Source organism: Arvicola amphibius, chromosome 1, assembly GCF_903992535.2.
Source record: "Arvicola amphibius chromosome 1, mArvAmp1.2, whole genome shotgun sequence".
Lineage (NCBI taxonomy): Eukaryota > Metazoa > Chordata > Mammalia > Rodentia > Cricetidae > Arvicola > Arvicola amphibius.
In genome coordinates this window covers 107,765,719-107,777,648 of record NC_052047.1, presented here as the reverse complement: position 1 = coordinate 107,777,648, position 11,930 = coordinate 107,765,719, and the positions used below count along the sequence as shown (strand labels likewise).

Sequence of the window (11,930 nt, the reverse complement as noted above, 5' to 3'; positions counted from 1 at the left end):
TGCTCCCTGACTTGATGGTAATAGATCTAACCATCTGACATCATAAGCTCCAAATAAAACAAAATCATTTATAAGTTTCCCTAATCACAATGTTTTATTTCAATAGAAATTATCCTAAGACAGTATACTAGGACAAAATGAAAAAGTTAGAAGGAAGTAACAGGCATAAACAGAGTAGAAATTTAATTATGACAGCAGGTCAAATCAATACTACATAACTCAAGATGTATTCAGGGAGATTTCATTAGCAACAGTCAACATGGGTTTAATAGAAACAAATACAGAAAAGTCAATTAGCATATGGAAATCATTCTTATTTGAAAATATAAAATTGGTTATCACCTAATTATGTATTAAAATTTAATCATTAATTAATGGTTCTGATGTTGAGTCAATGTAGGAGGAAATGCCTAAAATCAGTCTAATACAATGTATTTCTTAATGATAGCTAGAGACATACATTATATTTAATGAACAGAAAATAAAATACCAAAGATTATAAATAAATGCAAATAAGACAGTTAGGTGAAGGGATGAGAAGCCTCCTAAGAACACTTACACATTGAATAATGTGGATAAGAATCCTTACAGTTGAGACACAGGCTAAAAAGTATCTGTTCTTCACAGAGCAATGGAAACAACAAAGTGCATCCCGACTGAGCATCAGCCTAGAAGAAGGCAAAATCATCAGGAGATGCTGACAGAAGTGGGGTTGTCTGCTGAGTACTGGCTGCCTAAGCTTCAGGAAAGCTTGGGTGTGACCTGTGCCCAGGCATTACAGCACTTAGAAGAACAAGAACTCCAGAAGTTGAAGTCCTAGACAAAACACACATGGGAGAAAAAGGCTCTGAAAATACTGTTTGACCTTCACAGCCAAACAGTGTTGCAGAGTTCCAGAAGATGCCAGGGGAGATGATGAACAAGAGGCAGAGGCAGGCAGCACAGGCACTGCAGGAACTGAGGGCTTTGCATTCAAAAGGGAAAAGCAGACAGGAAGAGGAAGTGAAGAGGAAAGAAGCAGAACTGAGGCAAGCAATGGAGATCCCTGAAGAGTGCTGGCCAGGGCCTGAAGTGCCCCTAAAAGACATCACAGAAATAATAGAGAGATATCTCAGCCACATAGAACAGATACTACCAAATAGTCAAAACTTCTCAGATAGAGAACTGCTAAGATTCGCATCTGGCGGGCTGGCCCTGAAGGGAATTTATAAGACCTGCCACCCAAAGGACCTGGTAACAAGGAGAGAAGAACTACTTAGGGTCCCGAAGGAATTGTTCCTCTTTGGATCTGAGCAAGGAAAACGAATGGAAACAAAAGAATTCACATCTTCTAAAGAGGAATCCCTGTTCAATGAAACTGTGGAGAAGTTTGGTTTCAGGTTAACACTGTCAACCAAGGGTGGAGGCTGGGGTTTTAATTTGGAAGATGGGTTAGATAAAGTCAAGCATTCCAAGTCCAAAGATGTCCACCAGTCATGTTCTAATCACTCTTATTTCTGCTCATCAATGTACAGCTACAACCCACTAGCCTACTTCCACTTTTGCAAAGATCAGCTCCAGCTCTCCACCGCTACTCTTAAAAAACTGAAAATCATTGAACAACAACTGGAACACACTGAAGGACCAGACAAATTCTTTGTAGTCAGAAACAGGACTGAAAGTTTCTTTAACAGACTTGGTTCTCATGCTAATCAAGGCCCTCTGCACCTTGGGGGACTCTGTTGCTGGAAGGCCATTTCAGGGTTTCAGAAGTGACCAGCTGGATTGTGTGAAGCAGCAGACAGCAGAGGTCTGGATAGTTACATAAAGGGGAGCTACAGTGGCTTTGGAGTTGAAGTTGGGGGAGGAATGACAGCATCAGACGCACACTCAGTAAGACTCTACAAAACTTAAACTGATCAACATCTCCAAATCAAAGTCCAATTATCTGTGTCCCAGATAGGTGGACCACCAGAAGCAAATGGAATTGTTCAGTGGACAACTGGCCTTCATGCCAGCAACAAAACCTGGTGTGTCATTGACCGAGAACTTCAGCTGGTGCCCATTTGGGAAATCATCCTATATAACCACAGAAGCGATTTTAAGGACACCTTTCTAGTGGCTAGCTGCCTGGCAGACAATTACTCTGCTCTGACAGGCCCTGCTGCCTACATCCAGGCTGGAGAGGAGTTGCTAAGCTCCATAGAAGAAGCAGGACATTTCCTGGATAATGTGAAATCCTGGGAGGTTTTTGACCCTGAACAACAGCTTAACAACCTGATGGGTTTTATGCAAACATTGGCTCACAAGACAAAAGGTTATGGTGTTTGGATTAATACATGCCTCACAAATTGTTATCTACAGAATTTTCTCATAAGCACTGTCAACTTTTGCAAAAGTTCTTCCATTAAAAAATCTCAATTTATTAAATCTCAGTTTTGCAATCTTCTAGAACCTCATGTCTACAAAGTGAAAAACTTTCCTCAGGTGAAGTCGATCATGCAGTGGATCTACCAGACAGAGTCAGAGGAACAGCAAGTTAAAATCAGTGATATGTCTGAATTGTTCAAAATTTTAAAAGAAATCCAAAAATCTCTCACAGAAGCAAACATCACATCTGAGTCCCCAGAAATAGTGGAAGATGCTCAAAGAAAGGCTACATGTGAAGTTACCACAGTTCTTGGGGCCTTCTTGAAGTATCTCAGAGAAGGAGAGCAGCCAGACATGCAGCTGCTACTACACTCCATTGCAGCTGGTGCAGGCTATCATTTGGAAAGCAATGCGTTCCAGTCTCTCCTGGGATGTGCTGAGATAAACTTCCTGGTAGATAAAATGCAAACTGTCCAACACAGATATCAGGAGCTAAAAACTATCTGCACTGACAGGGCATAGGCATTCCTAGTGCTCAAAGCTCTGATGGCCACAGTTGGAGTCACAGCCGTTTCTCCAGAAGAAAAAGTACAATGCTTGACAATCACAAGATAGCATATGGAACATTTATTGTCTACAAAAGTTGCAAATACACTCACAGAATTTGAAACAGATCATGATTGGGAGAATCTAGAGAATAATTTGAGGTTACTCATTGATGGAAACTATGAAGACAACAACCCTTCTTTGAAGATGGATGAGGTGAAAAAACAATTGGAAAGTATCCTGAATATAAGGAAAGAAACTTATAAACAACAAAATGATGATGACAATGAAAATGAGGTAATAGAAAAGGGACCTTTCCTAGACTTACTCCAGCAACTGGGTCTAGAACATCACTACCCAAAACGGATGAGCAGAGCTGACTTCCATCTAATCTATAAGACTTCTGTGTACAATACACAGCCAAGGTCTGAACAGAAAATTCCCTTCTATTTCCTACAAAAGCTACTGATACTAGATTGTGGGTTGAGACATCTAGTCTTCAAAAATAATGGAAATGCAGACACCCAAGATTCTATAGGTCCAGGTCTTTGCAATTCAGAAAATGAGACTTTTGATCCATATGAAGAGCTGTTTGATGACAGGTATAAACTCACTAATTCTTCACCCACTGAGTCCCAGCCACACATTCACCCAATGGATATCCAGATGGCCATTTTTTTCACTGTGCAAGTGATCTTGCCAGGCAATACATTTTGTCCAAACTTTCCATTTGTCAATTTGCACTTCCTCTTGTGGTGCCAAATCCCAACACTTCTCAGATGGAATTCTCTCTCTGGTCTCTCAGACAAATCAGGAGAAGTTGGCAAGAGTCAAGTAAATCACCACAGGACAAGAGCTACAGTCACAGGAATCAGCAGATGTGCTGTGTTTCTATCCCCACTGTGTCCTTCATTAGATTTGGAAATGGTCTCTCTGCTTCCAAATCTCAGATCATGAACTCTCTCCTTAGTAAACGTAAACATGATGTGCTTTTTTCACAGGCACTGCATCGGAAGCAGCAAACAGTCTCCTGATGGAGGGAGTGGTGGAGATCTCCCGGTTCTGTCCCGGGGGTCAAAGTGAGGACAGATTTGACAAGTGTGTGGCCTACACCAATCTTCATGGAGATGCCAAGGATCATAGGCAACGACTCAGCTTCCTGCAGGATGTCTCTTCTCTCATTGTGATCCTCATGTCAACTTCAGATGACAATAAAGAAAGCCAAAAACTAGTCAGACACCTTTGTCAGTCATCAAGATCTCTGATCTGCTTGATTGATGACAAAGAAAAGGACATAGCCAATTATTCTGGTAAAAGAATGAGAATTGGCATCAGGAATAGAAATGAGGCAGAGTTAACAGAGGAGCTCACCAATGCCATCAAACATTTACTAGAACTTTCTGGCCATCCACTCAACTTAAAGGACTGTTCAAAGACAGCTAGAAAACAAGGATTTCTGATTGATGAAGATCAAAGAGAAATTAAGGAAGCCAAAGAAAAGGCACAGACTATAATGGACCTCCTGAAACTATCAAAGTTATCTGAGATAAAAGAAAAATTGCTACCCCTTTGTTTGTAAAACTTTGGCACCATTGGTGTAAGAAGGACAAGGAACTCTATCATCTGAGAGAAAAGGGGGATCAGAGCATTGAACAACATAAGAGTAAAATTGAGGTAGAAAAATGAAGAATACGGTGTCAGCAATTTGAAAAGACCTTGCCTCTCAACCCTTTAATGTGCTCTGTCCTGCAAAGTCTCCAAGAAGATTTAGAAACTTACCCTAAACTATATTTCTTACACTGGATAAGTGTGGTTTTGGAAAACCTAACTTCAGGACACTTGGAGAATTGGCATAGAAAGCAACAATCTTTGTGATCAGTGCTACAGGAAGAAAAGCAAAAGGCAGACAAAAGCAGTTCCCCGAAATTCTACCAGACGGAGATAGAAGCTATCTCTGCTGAGATTCTTAACAGCTATTTAGTAACTGAGCACCTTCTCCGAGAAGTTGCCTAGATCTATGAAGCTCTGGAAGAAATTTCCTCCTCTAGAGAAAGCCTTTATCTCTGCCTCCCCCAGATTGCTGCAGACCTGTTGGTAGCTGGTGTTCTCATTGAGCTGATGGATGGGGATGCTTCATATGTGCCTCTAAAGTGGGTGATGGCTGTTTTTGACAAGATCTCAGAGAAAGTTGGAGATAAAAGGTTGTTTGTTCTCTCTGTCCTCGGTCTGCAGAGCTCAGGGAAATCCACCCTACTGAATGCACTCTTTGGGCTACAGTTCACAGCCAGTGCACCAAGGGGGCCTACATGCAGCTCCTAAAAGTGGAAGAGACATTCACAGAGGAACTTGGCTTCGATGTTGTGCTTGTTGTAGACACAGAAGGATTTCAGGCTCCAGAACTCAACAACAAATCCTGGAATTGGGACAATGAGTTGGCAACATTCGTCATTGGCTTTGCAAATATGACTCTGATCAATATTTTTGGGGAGAATCCATCAGAGATGCAGGATATCCTACGAATTGTTGTCCAGGCCTTTCTGAGAATGAAACAAGTGAAAATCTCCCTAAGTTGCATCTTTGTCCATCAGAATGTGGGAGAAGTTATAGCTAAAGACAAAATTGTGGAAGGACGAAGGAGACTGGAACAGAGACTGGATGAGATGACAGCATTAGCTGCTGAACAGGAAGAGTGCTCATACATAACCCACTTCAGCGATATAATTAAATTTGATGCCAATAGTCATGTCTACTACTTTGTTCACCTCTGGGATGGCAATCCCCCAATGGCCCCTCCCTATCTTCACTATAGTCACAATGTCCAAGAATTGAGGAGTGGGATTCTTAGGACTGCCCAGCAGGAATTTAGGGGAAGAATCATGAAGATCTCAGATGTAAAATTCAGAGTTCAGGATTTGTGGAAAGCCCTGGTCTGTGAGAACTTCATTTTCAATTTCAGGAACACCCAAGAGGTCATAGTCATGAGCAAACTGGAATATCCCGACACTCATAACTGATGCCTGGAGGGTCCAGTTAACAAGAAATACAAAAATATCAAGGAAGATTTTGACAAGTATTTTGAAGAAGACACAGATAGAAAAACATTGGTACAATGGAAATCAAGCTTTGAACATAAGTTACTAATGCTTAAAGATGCACTTATTTCAGACACCAGAAGGAAAGGCAATGAGCTCATTAGTCTTAAACAAAGCCAAGAAAGACTAGATAACCAAAAGTCACAATATGAATGTGAACTGTTAGAGAGGAGCCAAAAGTTGGCTTTAGATGTGAAGGGTAAAGAATTCAGTGATGAAGAGTAGCGTGAGAAATTCGATCAACTTTGGACAAGTTGGATCTACAAAGTGTCTTTGAGTGCACCTCCTGTCAAAGAGACTGACATTGATTCAGATGCTGAAAATATCCTTCAGGAGCATTTCAAAAAGGAGAAAAACATTGTAGAAAGACTTAAAAAGAACTCTGGAGAAATGTTTGAAATCAATTATGCCAAACATATCTAAATGAAAAAACAGTATGGGTTAATTCCAACGTGTTTAGAAACCTGTCATAAAGAATCCATTAAGAAGACTACTAGTAACATTTCTTTAAGATTTGAGGAAATAATTGAAAACATTTGGAAGCAAAGGCATGATTATAGTCAGAATGACTTTTATAAAATCTTGGGATAATAGAAAATGAACTGAAATCTGTACCCCATGAGAAATATTACCCAATCACCAAAAAGTGCATTATTGACTTATCCTTATGCTTATTCCAAAGAGCATCTAAGAGTTTCAGAGACATCCATGAGGCATTCAAAAAAGCAAATGATTCTGTGAACTATCTGGAGAGCAAGAAAGATGATTTCTTCATGAGTTTTAAGATCTCCTGCCAAGGTGCCACCTCTGTCACATCCTATGTGGAGTTCCTGTGGCTCAAGCTCACTCCTGCTATCTCTGCCACTATATGTGGAAAAATGGGTCCTAAAATAGCTGGGGAAATTAGAGCCACCTGCCCTGCATTCAATGGAAACAGGGCTAACTTGGAAAAACATGTTCTCATTTCTCTGGCAGAGGAAGAAAACTTTGATAAGTATTGGCAGTACATTCATCATCCAGAATCCTTTTTCAGGGATTACATTAGAGACCATATTAGAAGATACTTGTCAGCAAAAGAAGGTGAAAAAATAAAGACTTTTATAAAAATAATTTAAGTTGACATCAAGAATGCCATCCTCTCTGCCATTCATGAGTCCACGGCTTTGGCTAAAGATAAAGGCAGCACTGCATCTGGCTGGTTGGATTTGTTCTGTGATCACCTAGGGAACAACCTGATCTTTCCAAGAAGAGACCTGATAAGCATTGAGCACCAGGAGATAAAGGACACCGAGTTTCTCAAAGAAGCCATGACTGCAGCTTTGGATCCTGCAATGAGGAAAGTTGAAGAGAACTGCTCAAGTAAGTCCATAGATGAAATGATTCCTGACATTGAGAAAATTCTCTCTGAGCATCTCTGTGGCTGCTGGAAGCAGTGTCCTTTTTGTAAAGCAATTTGTACCAACACCATTCCCGAACATGATGGAGACCATAGTGTGCCATTCCACCGTTCTAAGGCTGTCAGTGGATGGCATAAGCATAAAACAGATTACTTTGCCATTGACTGCTGTACTCTTCTGTTGCCAATGATTGTTCATTTATTTCACATGACCTACGGTGCTTCCCATATAAGAAATATAGAGAAGCAGGAGGTGATTTTGCCACATGGAGCATCACCCCAGACTCATCTGCTCAGCCATATTGGAAATGGTTTGTCTGTCACTTCAGATCAGAGCTAGAAGAGAAGTATAGAAAAAATTTACAGACTTAGATACTATTCCAGATTTATGGACCAGAATCACAAAGGAAGAAGTACTTAATGACTTGAAAAATTAGTAATTGCCACAAATAGAACACTAGCACTGCCACACAAATTTCACATTAGCCTAGGATGCCTAATAGCAATTTAGGTAGAATCTTCGAGGTTCTACATTTAAAATGAAATAAGTAAAAACAAAGTAGTTGATATTTTAATATTTGAAGATTTTATTCTAAAAAACCTTTTCTCCTTTGATTTCTTCTGTTTTACATAATGTGCTAAACATGAGAATGTATGATAAAATCAGTATCCATTCAAAAACCTCTTTCATACTTCATTATTTCTAATATGCATTTAAATATATAGTGACTCAGGAAAAGTTGTATTATTAGAAGGAGGTGCTAGTATTTCTGGCTGTGACAGATTCCTTTAGAATAACTGAGTGGGAAACTCAACCAGCAAATACATCTGGGGAAATGCTACAATCTGCCTTAAATTAGTTTAAATACGTGTTTTCATCCATTCTAGTTATGAGAAAACCTTGCTGATTTTCATTGTATCAACCTTTATTAATTATTACGAATGCCAAAATAGAGCAATTTAAATAGCCTCTGTTCTGGAAAAAAAAAAAAAAACATTTGCTCAGAGAAAAGCCATGGATTCAGGAAAGATTTTCACACAAATAAGGGAAAAATAAAAAATACCTGTTTTTCACATTATATTATTACCTGTTTGTCTATTATATCTTTGTATATTTCTGTTCAACATTGAAAAACAAATACAAATCACAAATATTAGTACTGCAATCTGGAGTACATAGCTACAAACTCTATAACCTATAACAGTGACATGTCTGCAAGTTATACAGCTGCAATAGTACCACAAATGTTGTAGGATTAACCAAACACTTTATGATTGTGTTTAAGACCCTTTCCATGAGTGGATCCATATTTGACACTGCTAAGAAAATGCCAAAATCTGATATTAGATAGGCCTTAGGCCTATTGGAATACCTATTACCATAATTGTGATAAAGTAACATGGCGATAAAATGATTTCTATTCACATAGATCAGTGCTTTGCTCAACCTGACTCAGAGAAGCTTCTTATAGTACAAGGGAATTAACACAGAGACCTACATGTGGACAATGTGCAGAGAGTGAGAGACCTAAGAGCACTCAGTCCTAAATGGTACATGTTCATCAAATCCTTCTCATTGAGACTCAGAGCTATGCGAAAGAAAAGTCTGAGAGATTGTAAGATCTAGAGTTGAAACATAACTCCAAGAAAGAGTACCTGAGAAACATAACAGGACTGATACACATGTGAACTCACAGAAGCTGTGGCTGTACACACAAGATCTGTTCAGCTTCAAGCCTGACAAGGTCCTAGCCCTGAGGGGGAAACTGGACACAGTATCACTAGCAAAACTAAGAAGCTATCTACCAAAGAAAACATATCCCAATCCCAGAGACAACAATGAGACCCCTAAGAGAGACTTACATAGATCTAATCTACATGGGAAGTAGAAAAAGACAAGATCTCCTGAGAAAATTGGGAGCATGGGGACCATGGGAGAGGGTTAAAGGGGAAGGGAGAGGCAGGGAGGGAAGCAGAGAAAAATGTAGAGCTCAACAAAAATCAATAAAATAAAAAATGAAGCTGTCTGCAACTGATACTTACTGTTCAAAGAAAATCACTTTTCTCCTTTGGAGTCCCACTGGGTGTATTATCTACACTGCAGGCAGGTTCCATACCCAGAAGCCTTTGATGAACATCAAACAAACTCAATGATATTTATGTGGACTTTTGTCTCATTTTGTTTTATGTGGGCATTTTTTGTCTTATTTGGTTTTTACTTGTTTATATTGCTTTTCATCTGTTGTAGTATTTTTAGAGGTGTTTTCATGTATTATTTTTGTTGTTTTGTTTATTTTATTTGATAGTGTGTGTATTTTTGAAAGATACAAAAGAAAATTACAAAGCTTTATACATATGAAATTAAATAAGGACCTGGAAGGAGCTGAAGAAGAAAAAAATCATAAGCAAAATATCGTATTTGAAATTTTTCAATTAAATAAAAATAAAATGAGCATGAAAATTAAAACCTGGTGCTGTATATAGATATAAGAAAGAATTATCCTGGAATTATACTTTGGAGATCACATAACAAAGGGATATGATGTTTAACAGTGATTGCCAATTTGACAGACACTAGAACCACCTAGGAGACAAGACTCCAGGGACACATCAGTGAAAGAGGTTTTTAGATTATATTAATCTACACCTATGAGATAAGATAATGATTAGATTAATGGAGGTGGGAAGTCCTTCTCTAACTGGGAGCACAGTTTCCTGGGCTGCAGTCCTAGATGCATAAAGAGGAGAAAGTTAAATGGCCACAGAGCATTTATTGCTCTTTATTTGTTGACTAGAGATATAGAAAGACCATTTGGCTCAAGTTCTTCTCTCTGTAATTTCCCCCTCTCTGAAATCAAACCACAAATTGTAACTCTTCTTCTTTCTCTCTGTCTTCATCTCTTTTTTTCCTTCCTTTCTTTTTATTATTTTTGAAGCTCTTTTCTAGACAACTGAAGTTGGGAAGATGGTAATTCTAGGCGTAGTTATCTGGTCTTAACATTTGTTGGATTATTTTCATATATATATATATATATATGTGTGTGTGTGTGTGTGTGTGTGTGTGTGTGTGTGTTTGCTTGCTTGTTTTTGTTTAATTTTACATCCTGATCACAGATTTACCCTCTTCCCTACTCCCAGCCCCCCTGCCCACCTTCCATCTCCCTACCCTATCCATTCTTCCTCCATTTCTATGCAGAATAAGGAAGGAAGGCTTCCCAAAGATATGAACCAGCCATGATATATGAAGTTGTAGTGAGACTAGGCACCTTCTCTTCTATTATGGCTGGATGATGCAACCTGATAGGAAAAAAGCTCCCAAAAGCAGTTTGAGTTTCAGAGTTCTACATCTCTGGATCCCAACTGCCCCAACTATGTTAGTTTATATAATCACTTTCCCTACTGTACTAAGAAAACATTGTTTTCCTATAATTATCCACATTATCTTGTTCTTGCACTCTTTCTGCCTTCTCTCCTTCAAGGATCCCAGAGCCTCAGAAGGTGTAGTCAGGTTATAGATGTCCCAATTAAGGATGGGAACTCCATAGTCTCTTATTCTCTGAGGTTTGAAAAGTTGTGAGTCGTCTGATTAATTGTTGGCTAATGTAAAAGGAGCTCCTCTGATGAGATTTGAGACATGCCCCAACTTACGTGTATGGTAACTCATTAGAAGTAAGTTTAATGCTATATCCATTTAGCAGAACAGTGGGTGTAGGTTTGCCTATAAAACTTATGACTTGTTTAGATATAGGTTATAGAAATGGTACCAGGTCTGAGAATCCTATTTTAAAAAGGCCTTAAATTGGACAAGAAAGTGGTTAATTACTCTTATTACATTCTTGTCACTGAAGCACCAGAAGACATATGTCTTTGTGTTTCCATGGCTGTGAAGGGACACCATAACTACAGCAACTCTTATAAAAGAAAACATTTAACTAGGGCTGATTTACAGTTCAGAGGTTTTGCCCATTATTTTTATGGTAGGAAGTATGGTGGCATGTAGGCAGGCATGGTGTTGGAGAGGATGCTGAGAGTTCTACATCTGGATCAGTAGGCAACAGAAAGAGACAGTGACACCAGTCCTCGCTTCAACTTCTGAAATCACAAGGCCCACAGCCAGTGATACACTTCCTCCAACAAGATACCTATACCAACAAGGTCCCATTTCCAATAATGCCATATGAGTCTCTGGGGGCCATTTTCATTCAAATCCCTGTATACCACCAACTGGCTCCAGGAGACTTGTAGTCGTACCATAGTGAAAAACACATCTATAGTCCAATTTCAAAAGTCCCATTGTCTATAACAATTTTTAAAAGTCCAAAGTCTCTTCCGAGACTCTTGGCAATCTCTTAATTGTAATCCCATATAAAAGCAAAAGCAAAAAGCAAGTCACGTACTTCCAACACATAATGACACAGACTATATATTACTATTCTAAAATGGAAGAAAGGGAGCATAATGAGAAAATACTAGATCAAATCAAGACCAAAAACAAGCTGGGAAAACACTAAACTGCATCTCCATATCTGATGTCAAAACGCCCTTCA

At 39.1% G+C, this 11,930-nt stretch overlaps 1 pseudogene; it reads left to right on the top strand.

Moving 5' to 3' along the window:
- Window positions 1-631: 631 nt before the first annotated feature.
- LOC119822358 lies at window positions 632-7,820 on the top strand (annotated as a pseudogene).
- Window positions 7,821-11,930: the final 4,110 nt, after the last annotated feature.